The sequence below is a fragment of the Ranitomeya variabilis genome, chromosome 1 (assembly GCF_051348905.1).
Source record: "Ranitomeya variabilis isolate aRanVar5 chromosome 1, aRanVar5.hap1, whole genome shotgun sequence".
In the NCBI taxonomy this organism is placed as follows: Eukaryota; Metazoa; Chordata; class Amphibia; order Anura; family Dendrobatidae; genus Ranitomeya; species Ranitomeya variabilis.
The window spans coordinates 325,137,957-325,158,781 of record NC_135232.1 but is presented as its reverse complement, the minus strand read 5'-3'; the positions used below and the strand labels follow the sequence as shown (position 1 = coordinate 325,158,781).

The 20,825-nt window shown below is 47.3% G+C and overlaps 1 protein-coding gene across 1 annotated transcript in view; it reads left to right on the top strand.

Annotated features, from left to right (window-relative positions):
- Positions 1–16,962: 16,962 nt before the first annotated feature.
- Positions 16,963–20,825, top strand: part of CHD8 (chromodomain helicase DNA binding protein 8) — a 137,878-nt gene continuing 134,015 nt past the window's right edge. The window contains exon 1 of the mRNA XM_077298326.1: positions 16,963–17,092. The gene's annotated coding sequence lies outside the window, so the exon portion shown is untranslated. The remainder of the gene's footprint in view (positions 17,093–20,825) is intronic.

Below are 20,825 nucleotides of genomic sequence, written 5' to 3'. Positions count from 1 at the left end.
GAAGCACTGCGCCCTGTTAGCCTCACAGGAGCACAAGCTTACTGCCAAGCTGATAGCAGTCAGTGGTTATGCAACATGCAATCTCCTCACCGGAGAAGCCGGTATTCTAGGGGCTTATTTCAGCCGGGTCCCTGAACACACTCATGCATAACCACACTGGCGCAAAGCACATATATGAATTGATACTAGTGCATGGCCGTGCAGCCATGTGAGCCTTATATAGCTGCAGCAAGAAAAAGACCTTCCTAGAAGGACCAATGAGAGACTGCCATACCTGAGCATGTGACCCTAAATCTCCACTGAGAGATCTTGCCCTGGGCATGCTCAGTGTGTGCAAAGCAGGACTTAGTCCTAGCACCTACAGGACCTTCCTGAAGGGACCAATGGACTTAGCTGCAGTATCTGACCATGTGACCCTCGATCTCCACTGAGAGATCTTACTCAGGGCATGCTCAGAACGAGAAAAGCAGGACTTAGTCCCAGAAGCGTCTGCTCGCCGCTGCCCAGCACTGACTTCAATGGCAGAAGCAGGAAAAGCAGCAGTAACTCTTTGTACAGAGTGGGACTGAGCAAGACGCTGGGACCGACGTCTCCACTGAGCAGGCTCCACTGCGGCAGGAGAAGAATGGGAGACCGCAGTGGAGATGGCCCGAGATTCCCCCTGTGCAGAAGCGGGAACTTGACCCCTAACACATGCCACCCTTAAAGACAAGATTAATATCCACAGGTGGGTTGGCCAGAAATACATCACCTTCATAGGCCTCCCTCCACTCCTTCCACAAGTCCTGATCGTGGATAACTTCGATGAAATTGGCATCAGATAGAATGGTCTTGGACGAGGCTCCAGGTATGGAATCCGCAGCATGGATTAGGGATAAAGCATCAGCTTTCCCATTACGAGAACCTGGACGGTACGAGATAAAGTTAAATTGATTTAAAAATAAGTTCTGACGAGGAGAAAGACATCTAGCAGATCTAAGGAACTCCAAATTGCGATGGTCAGTTAGTACTATGAGCTGTTGTGCAGCTCCTTGCAGATGATGCCTCCATTCTTTGAAAACCGCAATAATAGCCAGCAATTCCTTGTCTCCCCTTGTCGTAATTATTCTCTGCTGAGGTTAGTCTACGGGAAAAGAAAGCACAAGGATGTAGCAGACCCTTCTCTCCAGTTCTTTGGGAGAGTATAGCCCCCAAAGCATTATCAGAAGCGTCCACCTCCACAATGAAAGGTTGTGTTGGATCTGGGTGTATCAACAGTGGTGCTGATGTGAAACAGATCTTAAGCCGATCAAAAGCTTCTTGAGCCTGTGATGACCACTTAAAGTGCTTTTCCTTCTTTGTCAAGGAAGTAATGGGACGGACAATATCAGAAAAATTTCGATTGAAGCGTCTGTAGAAATTTGCAAAACCAATAAAACGTTGGACCTCCTTAACGTTCTTGGGTACTGGTCAGTCAAGGATAGCCTGAATCTTACCAGATTCCATGTTCAGCCCCTGGGGAGAGATGATGTAACCTAAGAACTGTATCTCAGAACGATGGAACTCGCATTTCTCCGGCTTAATATACAGATGGTTCTCTTTCAGACGTCTTAAAACAGTTTTGACATGTTCTTCATGTTCCTGTAGAGAGTCAGAAAAGATTAGTATATCGTCCAAATAGATCACTACAAACTGGTCCAACAAATCTCTGAAAATGTCATTAGCAAGGTGTTGAAATGTTGCAGGGGTGATACAAAGCCCGAAGGGCAGCACAAGAGATTCAAAGTGTCCATACCGGCATCTGAAAGCTGTCTTCCACTCATCCCCTGGACGAATACGCACCAAATTATAAGCCCCACGAAGATCCAGGTTAGAGAACACCTTAATATGGCGGACTCTTTCCAGTAATTTGGGAATCAGAGGCAAAGGGTAACTGTTTTGTACAGTTACCTTACTGAGTTCTCGATAGTCAACACAGGGTCTCAGGGTCCCATCCTTCTTCTTTACAAAAATATAGGTGCCCCTGCTGGTGAGGAAGAAGGACGTATGAAGCCTTTGGCCAGATTTTCATTAATATACTCTTTTAAGGCTTGAAGCTCAGGTGCCGCCAAAGGATATACGTTACCAAAAGGAATGGCTGCTCCGGGAAGCAGCTCAATGAGACAGTCATAATGCCTGTGTGGAGGAAGCTGATCTGCATTCTTCTTGTCACAGATGTCAGAGAACTCTTTATAAGCTGGAGGCAAAGAAAATACCTGTAAGTGGTTCCGTAATCGTGGACTCAGGGACAGCTTCTGTTAACGCTCATGTGCCTAGTGGCAAATGCAGCCCTGGCCGTGGGTGAATCGCGATTCCACCTGCGGCTGTTCGGGGCACATATCAGCTGAACCAGCTCCTATTCCTCCTCCTCCTCATTATCACCCAATCCACGTTGAGAAGATGAGGTGAGGCTTGGCTGTGTACCATCACCCAGTATAGTTTCTTGCACCATCTCAACTTGCTCCACCTGCAAAGTCTCCTCTTTAGTCGTGAGCAGCGAGCATTTCATTAGACAAAGAAGTGGGATGGTGATGCTGATTTTGGCATCATCACTGCTCACATCTTGGTTGAGTCCTCAAAGTTTTGGAGAACCGCACAGATGTCAGACCTCCAAGCCCACTCATCAGCTCTTATGTGAGGAGGCTGACCTGAATACCAATGTGCATGTTGTAGCTGGTATTCAACTACTGCCCTCTGCTGCTCATAAAGACTTGCGGAAAGGGGCACACACACAGCGTACTTTCACAAGTAGCTCAGTCAGATCTACGTAGGTTTTGAGAAACTTCTGAACCACTAGGTTGAGCTCGTGGGCCAGGCATGGTACGTGTGCGAGGTTGCCAAGCTTCAGAGCCGCCACCAGGTTACGGCCATTGTCACACATGACCATGCCTCATTGTAGGTTCTGAGGCGAGAGACACAGATCAGTCCGATCTGTTAGACTTTCAAAAATTCTGCTGCGGTGTGCGGTTTGTCACCTAAGCAGATTAGCTTCAGCAGAGCCTGTTGCCGATTGGCTGAGGCAGTGCTGCAATGCTTTCAGCTTGCGACTGATGTTGACTGAGGAGACACAAAGGTTAGTGGACCGCCTGGTCCACTAGCATTGACCAGGGATCATCCCACTGAACACCCACTCCTTTAACCGTGGGCATAACACTACTCAGAACACACAGAGTGAGGGTGGCTTACTGCCCCACCTGTGGCATGCACAGAGAAAGTGTTGCATGTAAGATTACCTGCCAGAGGGATCCCTCCTATCTCCAGGCATGGCATTACCATCCCCGAGAGGAAGGCAGCACCACTGTGGTACCCGAACTCCTGGGGTGCCACAACTGTCATCTTCCTAAGCTTGTCGTTACCTCCTCTCTGTGCATGCCACAGGTGGGGCAGTCAGCCCTTGGAGCTCTGACATAACAGCTGCTCTTATCCTGCTGGGCGAGTCAGCGGAAGAGTGAGACTCTAATGTGCACCATCTTTGGTATTTTGCTGGGACTGTTCTATGTGTTATCTGCCTGTTTTGTAGTTCAATAAAGTATTGCCACACTGTTTTACCCTCACCCTGTGTTCTCTGAGTAGTGTTATGCCCACGGTTAAAGGAGCGGGTGTTCAGTGGGATGATCCCTGGTCAATGCTAGTGGACCAGGTGGTCCACTGTCCCCCATGTCTCCTCAGTCAACATCAGTCGCAAGCTGAAAGCATTGCAGCACTGCCTCAGCCAATCAGCAAGGTTTAAAACGGACAATAGGGTAATGGACAGTGAATTGCCCAAAAATTGTCACTGTACATAGTTGGCACCTCCAAGGTGCACCATGGTTCTACCCACATTACCAGTGTGGGTAGGGCCTTGTTTGTTCACAGACCTGAAGCAAAAAACAGTCTGGCATGGCTGAACACAGGGTCTGGATTTACACCTTGTAGCCCACCTAAGGCCTACGTTGTGGGTTTATAATGGATCCCTCGCATTAGTACTGTTATTTATGAACAAGGACACCCTGGTATAAGACCAGTCGTACTTTTGTAAATATGTTTGCAACGTTTAAGCCAAAAGTGCCTCCTGTAAGGGAAGAAAAAGTTTAAACCTTTTTAAATGTTTTTCAAAAATGTTTTGCACTATTTAACCTGTTTGTTTATGTTTTCTTTTCCCAGTCCGGGAGTACTGGATTTAACAGGGGGGGGATGTGACACCCCAGGAGTTCGGGTACCACACTGGTGATGCCTTCCTCTTGGGGACGGTTATGCCATACCTGGAAACAGGAGAGATCCCTTTGACAGGTAATCTGACATGCAACACATTCTGACTCCAGGCCAGAAGGGGGAGCTCAAAACCCAGTTTTAGGGGAACTTCCCTGTGATACATCCTGGTCTGGAGGAGGAGTTAAGATAGTCTGGTGCAGACAAGAGACAGGGAAAGAGCAGAGGAGTGATAGGAGCTAGAGGCGGGCTGTGACTTGGCCCCTCTAAGCAGAGCGCAGAGGTTGGGCACCGGGAGTCTGAGGTTGTGGGCAACTGCAAGTCCCACAGCAGAACTGGAGGGCAGAGAGCTTAAAGTAACCTGGCCACAATAAAATGTTTGCACCCGAACACTTCCGTCTCACACTCCTGCAGGAGTTTCATGATGCTGTGTTAAGTGCACACCCTGGGATTGTAGCTATCCGGGGAGAGGCAGTGACTATGGGTTTTTGGTAGCCCTCTATGGTTGCTGATATAAAAAAATTTGTGAATACTTGTGGGGTATGTGCTCATTCTAAATGCTCTCAGGTCTGGCTGGCCGGGGAATTGGTGCCTTTGCCAATTCCGGATAAGCCATGGACACATCTGTCCATGGACTTTATCACTAATCTTCCTCCTTCCGAGGGCAACTCAGTGGTATGGGTGGTGGTTTATAGGATTTCTAAACAAGCCAATTTTGTACCGTTACCCACGTTACCGGCTGCTGAAACATTGTCCCACTTATTTATACAGCACATAGTTTAGTTGCATGGGTTACCGGTGAATGTGGTGACAGACAGGGGTGTGCAATTTGTGACCAGGTTTTGAAGAATGTTTTGTAAGAAGTTGGGGGTCACGTTATCATTCTCCTCTGCTTATCACCCGGAATCTAATGGACAGACTGAACGCATGAATCAGTCTTTGGAGCAAATTCTGAGATGCCTGGCCTCGTCCAGACAGGAAGACTGCTGTGAGGTATTACCCATGGCAGAATTTGCGTTCAATTGTCGCATTAATCAATCTACTCGAAAGTCTCCCTTTCAGGTCAATTATGGGTTTATCCCGCAGTTTGGGGAATTTTCCCGCATGGATTCAGGTTGTCCTGGTGCTGAGGCCATGGTACAACATTTGAGAACCCTTTAGGGAGAGGTCCAGGGGAACATCTCTAATGCCCAGACAAGGTACAAAAGATTTGTGGACAGGAGGAGGGGGTCAGCTCCAGCGTTGGCAGTGGGGGAGGTGTGGTTGTCAACCAGTAACATCAAGCTTCCCTTCTCCCTCTCACAGACATAAGTTCCTTACACAATGCGGATGACGCTGCCGCTCTATATAACACCACAATAGCTGTAGCTTTGGAATCTGCTGCCCCACTTACACATACCAAAGCTCGAAAAATCAACAGACATCCATGGCACATCAGCCTGACCAAAGAACTGAGGCGAGCTTCCAGGGCTGCTGAGCGCAGATGGAAAAGATCCCACTACAACGAGCACTTCATCGCATTCAAACAGTCCCTCACTACTTTCAAGACTAAACTCGCCACAGCTAAACAAACCTACTTCTCATCTCTCATATCCTCCCTGTCTCACAACCCTAAACAGTTATTCAACACCTTCAATTCTCTCCTCTGTTCCCCAGCACCTCCTCCCTCCCCACTTATCTCAGCTGAAGACTTTGCCTCATTTTTCAAGCAGATTGATAACATCAGAGACAGTTTTGGTCAACAACCCCCAGAGCCCTTCCTCCTGACTTCCCAGCCCTCCACCTCCAAAACCAACTTCTCCACCATTACAGAAGATCAACTCTTTGTAGCATCCCTGGCCACAAACACTTGTCCATGTGTTTGTGGTTAAGTGGACCTTCCCAGTGTCATCATTGGTCAGGTAATGGCTGATGTTATGGGACACGTGCTTGTGTAAGGTGGGGACGGAACACTGGGAGAAATAGTGGCGGCTCTGGACCGAGTAACAATGGATGACTGCCGCCATGAGGTTGCAGAAAGCTTTCATTTCCACAAGCCTAAATGGCAACATTCCAGGGCAAGCAGTCTGGAAATTTGGCCATTTAGTAGTGTGGCCTGTGTGTGGCTGGCTGCATATTTACGCTTTTGTTGCAAAGACTAAGGTAGGGACAACTGAACACTACGCTGGGAAAGGACATGGTTGCTGACGGTGGTAGTTGTGCTGCCCCTGCTGATGCTGGCATGGCAGCTGTTGCAATTGGCCTTTTTTGGGTTAACTGAACTGTCTTTAAAAAAAGTGCCAGAGTCGGGAACACCAAAACCTTAGCCTGGCAACTTAACCCGTGTTCCAAGGACTGAGGTAGGGACAACTGAACACTGCTGGGACAAGGACGTGGTTGCTGATGGTGGTTGCAAGTGTGCAACAACAGGTGCAAGGTGGAGGCATCTTCGCCTGCATCATGGACAGGGGATTGGTGTGGACATAGAACAGGGTAAGAGGCAGTGAAGTCACCTGCAAATACTGTTTCTGTGCCCTGGCATTCGGCCCGACTAGTCGGATGCTTTGCTGTCATGAGCGTTAGCATGCTAGTGGTGATCAGGCTGGTAGTGGTGCTGCCCCTGCTGATACTGGCATGGAATATGTTGCAAATGGCCTTTTTTGGCTTAACTGATCTGTCTTTAAAAGAGAGCCAGAGTTGGGAACACCTAAACCTTGGCCTGGCAACTATACCCGTGTTGGTGCTCTGGGAAACACTTGCCCATCTTGTGTCTCTGGCCACCCCATTGCCTCTTCCTTACTCTTGTGGTGCTGTGGATCCCTCCCCCTGCATGCTGCTGTCTTTGCTCTGAATATCACCTTCCCAGGTTGGGTCAGTGACTTCATCGTCCACCATCTCGTCTTCCACTTCCGCATTCTGGTCTTAGTCCTGACTTGCTGATGTAACAACATCACTTGTTGGCAATTGTGTGTCATCATCATCCACCTCTTGCGACCTCGGATGGACTTCTTATACTGCAGTATCAATATAGCAATGCTATTGTTAACCAAACAAGTCTAGTTTTTTTGTTTTGATGCTCAACTGGGGCAGTATAAATGCTGTATAATATTTAACTGCGGGAAAAAAAATGACAGTATTACCATTGCAGGAAAATTGCCCCACCTCAGATAGGGTTCTTACACTGCTGTATCAATATAGCGATGCTATTTCTAACCAAACAACTCTGGCATTTTTATTTTAATGCAAAATTGGTGCAGTATAAATAGCATATAATATTTTTCTCCTGAAAAAAATTGGCAGGAATACTGGAACACACAAATTTGCCTACCCCACATGGGCTTGTGACAGTGCCTGAACAATATAGCAATGCTATTTCTAACTAACCAATTCTGGCTTTTTTTATTTTGTGTACAACTGGCACAGTATAAACGATGTATAATATTTGTCTGCTTAAAAAAATTGGCAGGAAAACTAGCACAGGAAAATTTGCCCACCTCACATGGTTTGTTACACTGCAGTGTCAATATAGTAGCAATGCTATTGAGATCCAACCAAGTCTGGCTGTATGCTTTTGATGCACAACTGGCACACTATAAATACCATATAATATTTCACTGCTGAAAAAACTTTGCAGTATTACTATAGCTGGAAAATTTGCATACCTCAGATGGACTGGTTACACCGCAGCAGCAATATACCGATGCTATTGAGATTCAATCAAATCTGGTTGTATGCTTTTGACGCACAACTGCGGCAGTAAAAATATTATGTTTCCCTGCTCAGAACAATCTGCAGGATTAAGAGTAAAAATAATTTTATTAACTCTGAGAAGGGCTTCTGCTATGAGTTACGGAAGAAAAGAAGTACAATTAGCCCTATCTTGTCCTACACTACCCTTTCACCACAATCTCTCCCTAAGTGCTCCTAACAGCAGTATTAATCTTGATTACACTGGTCAACACCTTTTTTGGTGCCAAAGATATTTCATCGAATTTAGGGTATTTTTGGGGTGCTGATTCTGAATATGTCATCAGTTTTGCCAGATTGGCTCAAGTTTTTGAGATTTTTGGTATCTTATTTATAGCACTTGTTGGTAAATGCGACGCATCATCTCATTAATTTCTTTGGATTAGTACTTGAACTGAGCAGTTCTCAATATAGTTTTGTGTTAATTAGTGTTCTAAAAGTTTGTTCATAGCTTGATTTTTGCACTAACTTTATGTTGTTGTCTGTTTTCCAGTGAAAAGCATGAACTCATCAAGAAGAAGTTGTCTTAACGATCCAGACTCATTCTGTTACATTTGTGGTGAATACACACTGCCAAAACATAGAAGAAACATAACAGACTTCGTAAAAAAAGTGTATTTTGCCTATTTTGGGGTTATGCTTGGGGACCAAGACAAGTTTTGGGCACCACACATAGTGTGCAAAGCATGTATCGAATTATTACGAAAATGGAGCAAAGGACAAAGAAAAAGCTTCAAATTTGGTGTTCCAATGGTGTGGAGAGAGCCAAAAAATCATCATGATGACTGTTATTTATGGTAAACACAGGTACAGGCACATCTTCACAATGAGGGACAGGCCTTCTTGCAGATTCCATGTTACTCCCATTTTTGTTTCTTATGCTTATTGAATCCTTGCACTTGCACTGCACAGAAATAACAGTCATCATGATGATTTTTTGGCTCTCTCCACACCATTGGAACACCAAATTTGAAGCTTTTTCTTTGTCCTTTGCTCCATTTTCGTAATAATTCGATACATGCTTTGCACACTATGTGTGGTGCCCAAAACTTGTCTTGGTCCCCAAGCATAACCCCAAAATAGGCAAAATACACTTTTTTTTACGAAGTCTGTTATGTTTCTTCTATGTTTTGGCAGTGTGTATTCACCACAAATGTAACAGAATGAGTCTGGATCGTTAAGACAACTTCTTCTTGATGAGTTACATAGTTATTAAGGTTGAAGGAAGACTGTAAGTCCATCTAGTTCAACCCATAGCCTAACCTAACATGCCCTAACATGTTGTTCATGCTTTTCACTGGAAAACAGACAACAACATAAAGTTAGTGCAAAAATCAAGCTATGAACAAACTTTTAGAACACTAATTAACACAAAACTATATTGAGAACTGCTCAGTTCAAGTACTAATCCAAAGAAATTAATGAGATGATGCGTCGCATTTACCAACAAGTGCTATAAATAAGATACCAAAAATCTCAAAAACTTGAGCCAACCTGGCAAAACTGATAGCATATTCAGAATCAGCACCCCAAAAATACCCCAAATTCATTAAAATATTTTGGACACCAGAAATTTTTTTTTTTTTTGTTGACCTGTGTTATAATTAGCCCTAATAAGGGCTGTTGTTGTAGTTGAAAGGATTGAATCCCTACCTATACGCAGCTACAATTCTGTCCCTCTTTTCTTATATGGACCCGATGATGCTATGCGGCTAGCCAATCACAGTAATGCCACAGCCAAGATGGCTACAGCATTATAGTGACTGACAAGCAATCCCGCATGTTTATTGGCTATCTAAAAAGTGCCAAACATGCGGGGAGGGAACTGGAGCTTCCGCTAGGGCATTCAAAATCTCCTCGCTGATTAACAAGCATCATGAGCACACTGATGCTCGAGCAAGTTACGGGTAGTGACAAGTATGCTTGCTCACCACTACTCATCACTAATTGCCACCCAGATTGGCAATCTTCAGAGTTAATGATGCCTTGCCCACAGTCAAGGTATCCAGTGCCAGAGGCAGCAAAACAACCCCAAAATATCTTTGAACCTACACCAAGCTTGACTGTAGGCACTGTGTTCTTTTCTTTGTAGGCCTCATTTCAATTTCAACAAACAGTAGAATGATGTGCTTTATCAAACAGCTCTATCTTGGTCTCATCTGTCCACAAGACATTTTCTCAGGATTTTGGCTTACTCTTGCACATTTTGGAAAATTGCAGTACATAATTTTTCCGCCTCTGTGTCAGCAGTGGGCACTGGGGTTCTCCTGGGTTGTATGCCATAGCATTTCATGTACTTCAAATGATGACTGATAGTTTGCACTAAGACTGATGCTCCCTGAGCCTGCAGTAGAGCTTGAATTTCTTTGGAACTTGATTGGGATTGCTTACCAACCATCCGGACTATCCAGCAACCTTTCATCAATTTTTCCATGCCGTCCATTTACAGGGAGATTTGCTACAGTGCCATTCAGGGCCAGGATAAGGGATAGGCACCTGCCTAGGGTGCTAACTCCTTCCTTACTCAAAGGCGGTTCCCTTTAAAAAAGAAAACCACTGAATGCCTGCGGTCACCTTTCCCAAGCCGCAGACAGCACAGTGACGGCCGGGGCGCAGGCACAGAGATGAGCAGTGGCAGTCACTGACATCACTCACCTCTCTCTGCCTGAAACTCGGCTGTCGCTCCCTCCCTGGACTCAATTCTATTTGTGTCTGTCAGATGCTAATACAATTACTGTGTGTGCTGCCTGGGACATGAGAAGAGTAGCTGTAATCAGAAAGCACACGCAGGAAAAGTTGAATGGCGCGATGGAGTGATGTCAAGAGAATGCCAAGAGTGTTCAAAACAGTCATCAAAGCAAAAGGTGGCTACTTAGAAGAACCTAGAATATAAGACATAATTTCAGTTGTTTCACACTTTTTTGTTAAGTATATAATTCCACACGTGTTAATTCATAGTCTTGATGCCTTCAGTGTGAATGTACAATTTTCATAGTCATGAAAATACAGAAAAATCTTTAAATGAGAAGGTGTGTCCAAACTTTTGGTCTGTACTGTATATACAGTGGAGAAAATAAGTATATGATACACTGCTGATTTTGCAAGTTTCCCGCCTACAAAGAATGGAGAGGTCTGTAATTTTTACTTCAACTGTGAGAGACACCATATTAATAAGCAAGATCCAGAAAATCTCGATTTTTACATAATTACAGTAATTTGCATTTCATTAATTTGCATTTCATTGCATGAAATAAGTATTTGATACAATAGAAAAGCAGAACTTAATATTCGGCACAGAGACCTTTTTTGCAGTTACAGAGGTCAGAGATTTCCTGTAGTTCTTGACCAAGTTTGTGCACACTGCAGAAGAGATTTTGGCCCAGTTCTCCATACAGATCTTCTCCAGATCTTTCAGGTTTCAGGTCTGTCACTGGACATTGATTTTCAGCTCCCTCAGGTCTGCAGACTGTCTGGGCCACTCCAGGACCTTGATATGCCTCTTACAGAGCCACTCCTTAGTAGCCCTGGCTGTGTGTTTAGGGTCATTGTTATGCTAGAAGACCCAGCCACAACTCATCTTCAATGCTCTTACTTCAAGACTCCTTGAAAAAGCCACAGTGGCGAAACATACATTGGAGCTGGAGTCCCTGATCACCTCTATACTGGTACTTATATTCTCTACATACCACTTATGCACCTTATTCAGTCTTGATAGACTGCCTACAAGATTTGCACCTTATGTGGATATTTGTTACGCCACCTAATACTTACCTGTCTGGCCGGCGCGCTTCCGATGCTCCTTCCCTCTCTCCTCCTCCTCCTTAGGTTCTTTGGCTCCAGCCTCTGCTCCTCATGCTTAGACTCTGACTTGGCTTGTTACTTATTGTCGTTTTCATTCTTCCCTGCCAGTCCTGTGTTCCTGCCATCTCTGCCAGTCTTGTGTTCCTGCCGTCCCTGCCAGTCCTGTGTTCCTGCCGTCCCTGCCAGTCCTGTGTTCTCTGCCGTCCTTGCCAGTCCTGTGCTCCTGCCATCCCTGCCAGTTCTATGTTCTCTGCCGTCCTTGCCAGTCCTGTGTTCCTGCCGCCCCTGCCAGTCCTGTGTTCCTGCCAGTCCTGTGTTCTCTGCCGTCCTTGCCAGTCCTGTGCTCCTGCCATCCCTGCCAGTTCTATGTTCTCTGCCGTCCTTGCCAGTCCTGTGTTCCTGCCGCCCCTGCCAGTCCTGTGTTCTCTGCCGTCCTTGCCAGTCCTCTGTTCCTGTCGTCCTTGCTAATTGTGTGTCTCCGCCACACCGGTCAGTACTTTGTCTTTGCAGTCCCTGCCCGTCCTGTGTCTCCTCCGTTCTGGTCACCTCAGTGGCTCCGTCTCTCTCCTGTCTTCTGTTCCTTCTTTGGTCCAACCCTCAGTCGCCCCTTTGGCTCCGGCAGTTGTGGCTTCACCCTCCTTGGGCCTGTCCCAAACACTCCCTGTATAGGGGGTGGCACTATCTCATCCGCTCGCCCTCGGGGGCTCTGAAGCCGCGACCCAGAGGGTCCACTTCTCGGGTTCTTATAATATTCTTTTGGAGGTCATTTATTTAGCTAGTTATATTTGTATATACTATGGGATCTGTGCCCTTTATGATGTATTTATTCTTTGTACTATTATATATACTGTGATGTTTTCTGTCAGTTTCTCTTTGTTTTTAATAATCATATTTAATAAAATGATTTTAAAGTATCTGATGCTTTCATTTAATATTCACTTTTAAGTAGGTTTTCATATTGTACGTGGTTAAATCCCAATTACCACTACCAGTGTTTCTAATGGCAAAATGCATAATTTCAAAATTAACACCGGTAAGTAACGCCCCTACATAAAGCAGACACTGCTCTATTTTATGTATGGGCATTAGTGTGGGCAAATGACTGACCCCATAAATGTCAGTTAGTGGATGCTAAAGTATGGACTAACAAAAAGCAGTCATTGTATCATGCAGCAGTGTAGGAACCCACATCGTGTCTATATGACCATTAATAAAAAACATCCACTGTCAAAAAAGAAACTTGATTTGTGCAGATATAGAGAACATAACATATGTGAGAAATCACCATTTAAAGTGACAATGCATATATTGTGGGAGACATAATATCTCCATGAAAAAAGTTAAGGTGCATATACATATTATCAAGTTCAATATCAAGACAAAGTGACATATGCCGAAGCTGTGGATAAGTGCATAATAAAAAATGCGCTACACGAGTCCATAATCTCACATAATCAGAGACTAATATTTTTGACCATCTAGTGTGGCCAAATTTGCTGAGGATCAGTCATGGTCTGATGTAGGGTATTCTGAGATAAGTACTTTATAAATTCAGTGATAAATCAATTATGAGACTACAAAGAAAAAAAGGGAGACACAAAAATTAAAATGCAATAAAATAAATCCAGAGACATCATATTCCTATAAGAAAGAAACAAAACTCAATTGTTCATTCAGACCGGCTGGGACCATAGTATCCAAAGTTGCGATCCAACGGCATTCTCTTTGTGTGAGGATACAAATACTATCCCCACCTCGGAGATAGTGTGTGAGGATAAATTAATCACCTCCAATGTGTTCGTTTTAACCCTTTTCTCTTTTGGAGGTGAGGGTGGCATCTTACGTTTCTGATAATTCCTCCCCCCTTTGGGTCTAGTATTTCTTGTCTGATCCCTTCTGTCCCATAATGATCTAAAATTATCGGGACCCTGTGCTTTATTTTCAACAGAAGAGACTGACAAGAAAGATACAGAGAGTGCTCGTGAAAATGATCTTTGGCCAGCATTGTTTTTATTCCATTTGTACATAGGGTTGAGCTGACGATCCAGCATATCCGGTTGATACTTTTTTTATTTTACTTTGAACAATGTCTTTTTCCCATTTCTGTGACTCTTTATCCTCACACTATCTCCAATGCACAAGAAGAGGTGTTAGGACTAGGGTTATCATTTTCTCCTTGCCATAGTTTTAATTTTTTTACAGCCTTGAAGGATCTACAATTATTCTCCCGAAAATTAGTCCTGAAAAAACTACCCTCCAAGTCATCTCCTGAAATGGCGGTGAGGGAGGTGACTGAACAGGAGGCTTTGGATGCACTGGAGGAGCCAGAGCGGGAATCCAACTTGGGAGCCGCAGGTACTTCTCCACTTCCTATTTTCACTAAATCTACCACGTTTCCCCCCTTATCTCTGTGCCCACAGGTGGATATTTTCATGAAACTGGTGATGGAGGATTTTTAAAAAATTAGGAACAATGGTAAAAGATACAATCTGACTCCCCAACAACGTAAGGCTTTGGATGAATTAAGATTACTCAATGATGTAATCACAGGGGGGAACGTGGTCATTTGGCCGGTGGAGAAGTATGAACGCGAGGCCTTTAAACATGCTGTATATAAGGAAACATATATACAACTACCCCAAAACACTCTACCCTCATTCAACGAAAAACTATTGAGCATCCTTGAAGTTGCATTTGAGAAAGTAGTCATTTAAAAAAAGTGCTTGATGGACTGACAGTTGGAGTGTGATTGTGTGGACAGGTGTCTTACAGGTGTCTTTTATACAGTTAATGAGCTCAAACAAGTGCAATCCTTTCTCATTTCAGAATTGCTATGGATCGTGGCATGATGTCTAGCTTTTAAGGATCTCTTGGGCTACTTTACTTTCCCGCTGATCGGCAGTCAGTACGCATGCCCAGAGCACTTAGCTTTCCAGATATGCTCTTCTGGTATACGCACGTGATCCTCGCTGCTTAGCAGCGATGGATGGCGTGCGTTCCATTGAGCGTGGACGGAAATGCTTCTATAGAGTGCGGTGATATCTACGCATGCGCCGCATAGATTGACGTCAGGCGGAACACTAGATCTGATTGGCTCCTTGAGCTATTTATACTGACACACACATGCTAGCAAACCACGCCTCCTGAAGATCGGCGAAACGAGCGTCGAGGCGGCAGGTGGGGATTCATTACATCTACATTTCCATGTAAGTTACACTACTTTATCATGTGCCCTTTATCTTTGCACTTAAGCACTTATATCACATATAAGTAGTACGCACTATTGCACTTTACTTTCGGCTTCAATATGCAGCACTACTTGTCTATTTTTAGACCTGACTAATTAAGTATATATATTCAAATAGGAGACACCGTTGGTGCTGCAATTGGCCATATTGATTGTGCTTAATTTTCTATATATTAGGATTCCTGTTGGTACCAATTTGATGTGGATTTAGCATAATTTCAGTGCAATATCTATATAATAGGATTGATATTTTTATCAATTTTCATGCAATGTGATTGATATTTTTATATGGATATAATCTTTAATATCTCTGATATTCCTGCTATTAGTGTCATTCTGTTACTTATATTTTTTTCATCTTTTTTGATTAAATAAAATTTGTTAGATTTTTTTATATAAATACTCTCGAACCTTCTTTCTAGTATTTAATAATAGAAAGGGTTATATGTGATTACTTTACTTTCAGGCAGATCCTATTTAAGTAATTTCTTGATTGAGAACAGGTGTGGCAGTAATCAGGCCTGGGAGTGGCTAGGGAATTTCATCTCAACATCCCAAAGATGTGATAAACCACAGGTAATTTATGATTTAATAAGGTTTAAAGAGTTATTAGGTTGGGGGGGGGGGGCAATCACTTTTTCACACAGGGCCCTGCAGGCTTGATTTTTTTTCCCCTTAAAGGGAATCTGTCACCCCCAAAATCGTACATGAGCTGCAGCCCCTGGCATCAGGGGCTTATCTACAGCATTCTGTAATGCTGTAGATAAGCCCCCGATGTAACCTGAAAGGTGAGAAATAAAGGTTATATTATACTCACTCAGGGGCGGTCCTGCTGCGTTCCGGGTCAGATGGGCATCGCGGTCCAGGTCCGGCGCCTCCTATCTTCATCAGATAATGTCCTCTTCTTGACTTCCTGCCGTGGCTCTGGCGCAGATGTACTTTGTCTGCCCTGTTGAGGGCAGAGCAAAGTACTGCAGTGCGCAGGTGCCGGGTCTCTCTGACCTTTCCAGCACCTGCGCACTGCAGTACTTTGCTCTGCCCTCAACAGGGCAGACAAAGTACATCTGCGCCGGAGCATGAATACAAGAGGACGTCATCGTAAGAAGATGGGAGGCGCCGGACCCGGACCGGCCCTGGGTGAGTATAATATAACCTCTTTTTCTCATCTTTCAGGTACATCGGGGGCTTATCTACAGCATTATAGAATGGTGTAGATAAGCCCCTGATGCCGGTGGCTGCAGCTCATATACGATTTTGGGAGAGACAGGTTCCCTTCAATAATAAAGATTTTCATTTATAAACTGCATTTTGTGGTTACTTGCGTTATCTTTGTTTAATATTTAAATTTGTTTGTTTCTCTGAAAAATTAAAGTGTGACAACATGCATTAGAATAAGAAATCAGGAAGAAGGCACTTTTTGACACAACTGTATGTATAGATAGATATACACATACATGTATTTGTGGGAGTAGTGTGCACATATATAATTGTAACACTGTGAATAAGTGTGTATATGCTGTGAGTGTATATATATAAATATAATGTCTGTGCATGAGTATATATATATATATATATATATATATATATATATATATATATATATATATATATATAATATATGTGTGTGTGTGACTGTATACATATGCCCATAGATGTATATATAAAAATAACATTTTTTTCTCGGAGTAAAATGAGGAGAGCTTTTTGCCCTTTGCATCCGCTGCTGGGTAATGCTGCGCTGTGGCGCTCCGCTCTCCTAGCATTCATTCATCTGGTGTCGGCGCGCCGCAGTTTTTTGATCAGGCATTCCCGGGACAGCCTAGAGAAGGACCCTTTGCCCTCTTCCGTAGGAACTTCCTGATCAGCGCAACCTACCCGAGTGCATGTGACGTCAGCAGCCTCGCCTGATTGCTAGGTTTTTGAACCAATAGAGAAAGATATAAGGCGGGATTTATGGCTTAGAGCCCGCTACCATTGTTCTAGTATGAGGTGACGTAACGCGTGTCTGTGCGAGGCTGAGTTGCATCGCACGGCGCGTCCATGCTAGGCACAGCCGGGACCAGCTCATAAAGGGTCAACAGCGGCCGGGACCCGGACAGTGTGACGTCACAGGTGAGACGGGGGAGTTGACGTCACAAAGTGGGGTCACAGGTGAGACGTGGGGGAGGGGTATAGCCCGAGTACGTCTCATGCACATATACAGCCCACTTACGTGTCGGTAGTGTTAGTGCGCGGCTGAATGGAGGCGGGCGCCGCGCTCTTTGCCTCACGTGTGTGCACGGCGGTCTGTGCGGTTATGGGGCGCTGCTCGGCACGGACGCACAACGCGACAGATAGCATGGATGGCAGGAGGCATCGCTGGTGCCATGGGAACACCGTGTTTGTTTACTGCTCGTGTTCCACATAGTACCAAACCCCGATCAGTGTGCTGCAGGGCGGAGCCCCCACATCTGTGCTGTCCCCCTGTGTACAGGGCCATCAGTGCGGAGCCCCCACATCTGTGCTGTCCCCCTGTGTACAGGGCCATCAGTGCGGAGCCCCCACATCTGTGCTGTCCCCCTGTGTACAGGGCCATCAGTGCGGAGCCCCCACATCTGTGCTGTCCCCCTGTGTACAGGGCCATCAGTGCGGAGCCCCCACATCTGTGCTGTCCCCCTGTGTACAGGGCCATCAGTGCGGAGCCCCCACATCTGTGCTGTCCCCCTGTGTACAGGGCCATCAGTGCGGAGCCCCCACATCTGTGCTGTCCCCCTGTATATAGGGCCATCAGTGCGGAGCCCCCACATCTGTGCTGTCCCTCTGTGTACAGGGCCATCTGTGCTGTCCCCGTGTACAGGGCCATCAGTGCGGAGCCCCCACATCTGTGCTGTCCCCCTGTGTACAGGGCCATCAGTGCGGAGCCCCCACATCTGTGCTGTCCCCCTGTGTTATAGGGCCATCAGCGCCGAGCCCCCACATCTGTGCTGTCCCCCTGTATATAGGGCCATCAGCGCGGAGCCCCCACATCTGTGCTGTCCCCCTGTGGACAGGGCCATCAGTGCGGAGCCCCCACATCTGTGCTGTCCCCCTGTGGACAGGGCCATCAGTGCGGAGCCCCCACATCTGTGCTGTCCTCCTGTATATAGGGCCATCAGTGCGGAGCCCCCACATCTGTGCTGTCCCCCTGTGTACAGGGCCATCAGTGCGGAGCCCCCACATCTGTGCTGTCCTCCTGTATATAGGGCCATCAGTGCGGAGCCCCCACATCTGTGCTGTCCCCCTGTGTATAGGGCCATCAGTGCGGAGCCCCCACATCTGTGCTGTCCTCCTGTATATAGGGCCATCAGTGCGGAGCCCCCACATCTGTGCTGTCCTCCTGTATATAGGGCCATCAGTGCGGAGCCCCCACATCTGTGCTGTCCCCCTGTGTACAGGGCCATCAGTGCGGAGCCCCCACATCTGTGCTGTCCTCCTGTATATAGGGCCATCAGTGCGGAGCCCCCACATCTGTGCTGTCCCCCTGTGTATAGGGCCATCAGTGCGGAGCCCCCACATCTGTGCTGTCCCCCTGTGTATAGGGCCATCAGTGCGGAGCCCCCACATCTGTGCTGTCCTCCTGTATATAGGGCCATCAGCGCGGAGCCCCCACATCTGTGCTGTCCCCCTGTGGACAGGGCCATCAGTGCGGAGCCCCCACATCTGTGCTGTCCCCCTGTGGACAGGGCCATCAGTGCGGAGCCCCCACATCTGTGCTGTCCTCCTGTATATAGGGCCATCAGTGCGGAGCCCCCACATCTGTGCTGTCCCCCTGTGTACAGGGCCATCAGTGCGGAGCCCCCACATCTGTGCTGTCCTCCTGTATATAGGGCCATCAGTGCGGAGCCCCCACATCTGTGCTGTCCCCCTGTGTATAGGGCCATCAGTGCGGAGCCCCCACATCTGTGCTGTCCTCCTGTATATAGGGCCATCAGTGCGGAGCCCCCACATCTGTGCTGTCCTCCTGTATATAGGGCCATCAGTGCGGAGCCCCCACATCTGTGCTGTCCCCCTGTGTACAGGGCCATCAGTGCGGAGCCCCCACATCTGTGCTGTCCTCCTGTATATAGGGCCATCAGTGCGGAGCCCCCACATCTGTGCTGTCCCCCTGTGTATAGGGCCATCAGTGCGGAGCCCCCACATCTGTGCTGTCCCCCTGTGTATAGGGCCATCAGTGCGGAGCCCCCACATCTGTGCTGTCCCATTGTGTATAGGGCCATCAGTGCGGAGCCCCCACATCTGTGCTGTCCCCCTGTATATAGGGCCATCAGTGCGGAGCCCCCACATCTGTGTTGTCCCCCTGTGGACAGGGCCATCAGTGCGGAGCCCCCACATCTGTGCTGTCCCCCTGTGGACAGGGCCATCAGTGCGGAGCCCCCACATCTGTGCTGTCCTCCTGTATATAGGGCCATCAGTGCGGAGCCCCCACATCTGTGCTGTCCCCCTGTGTATAGGGCCATCAGTGCAGAGCCCCCACATCTGTGCTGTCCCCCTGTATATAGGGCCATCAGTGCGGAGCCCCCACATCTGTGCTGTCCCCCTGTGTATAGGGCCATCAGTGCGGAGCCCCCACATCTGTGCTGTCCCCCTGTATATAGGGCCATCAGTGCGGAGCCCCCACATCTGTGCTGTCCCCCTGCATATAGGGCCATCAGTGCGGAGCCCCCACATCTGTGCTGTCCCCCTGTATATAGGGCCATCAGTGCGGAGCCCCCACATCTGTGCTGTCCCCCTGTGTACAGGGCCATCAGTCCGGATCCCCCACATCTGTGCTGTCCCCCTGCATATAGGGCCATCAGTGCGGAGCACCCACATCTGTGCTGTCCCCCTGTGTACAGGGCCATCAGTCCGGATCCCCCACATCTGTGCTGTCCCCCTGCATATAGGGCCATCAGTGCGCAGCCCCCACATCTGTGCTGTCCCCCTGTGTATAGGGCCATCAGTGCGGAGCCTCCACATCTGTGCTATCCCCCTGCTCATAGGGCCATCAGTGCGGAGCCCCCACATCTGTGCTATCCTGTGTATAGGGCCATCAGTGCGGAGCCCCCACATCTGTGCTATCCTGTGTATAGGGCCATCAGTGCGGAGCCCCCACATCTTTGCTATCCTGTATATAGGGCCATCAGTGCGGAGCCTCCACATATGTGCTATCCTGTGTATAGGGCCATCAGTGCGGAGCCCCCACATCTTTGCTATCCTGTATATAGGGCCATCAGTGCGGAGCCTCCACATATGTGCTATCCTGTGTATAGGGCCATCAGTGCGGAGCTCCCACATCTGTGCTGTCCCAGTGTACAGGGCCATCAGTGCGGAGCCCCCACATCTGTGCTGTCCCCCTGTGTATAGGGCCATCAGTGCGGAGCCCCCACATCTGTGCTGTCCCCCTGCATATAGGGCCACCTATGCGGAGCCCCCACATCTGTGCTGTCCTGTGTATAGGGCCATCAGTGCGGAGCCCCCACATCTGTTCTATCCTGTATATAGGGCCATCAGTGCGGAGCCCCCACATCTGTGCTGTCCTCCTGTATATAGGGCCATCAGTGCGGAGCCCCCACATCTGTGCTGTCCCCGTGTACAGGGCCATCAGTGCGGAGCCCCCACACCTGTGCTGTCCTCCTGTATATAGGGCCATCAGTGCGGAGCCCCCACATCTGTGCTGTCCTCCTGTGTATAGGGCCATCAGTGCGGAGCCCCCACATCTGTGCTGTCCCCCTGTATATAGGGCCATCAGTGCGGAGCCCCCACATCTGTGCTGTCCCCCTGTGTACAGGGCCATCAGTGCGGAGCCCCCACATCTGTGCTGTCCCCCTGTATATAGGGCCATCAGTGC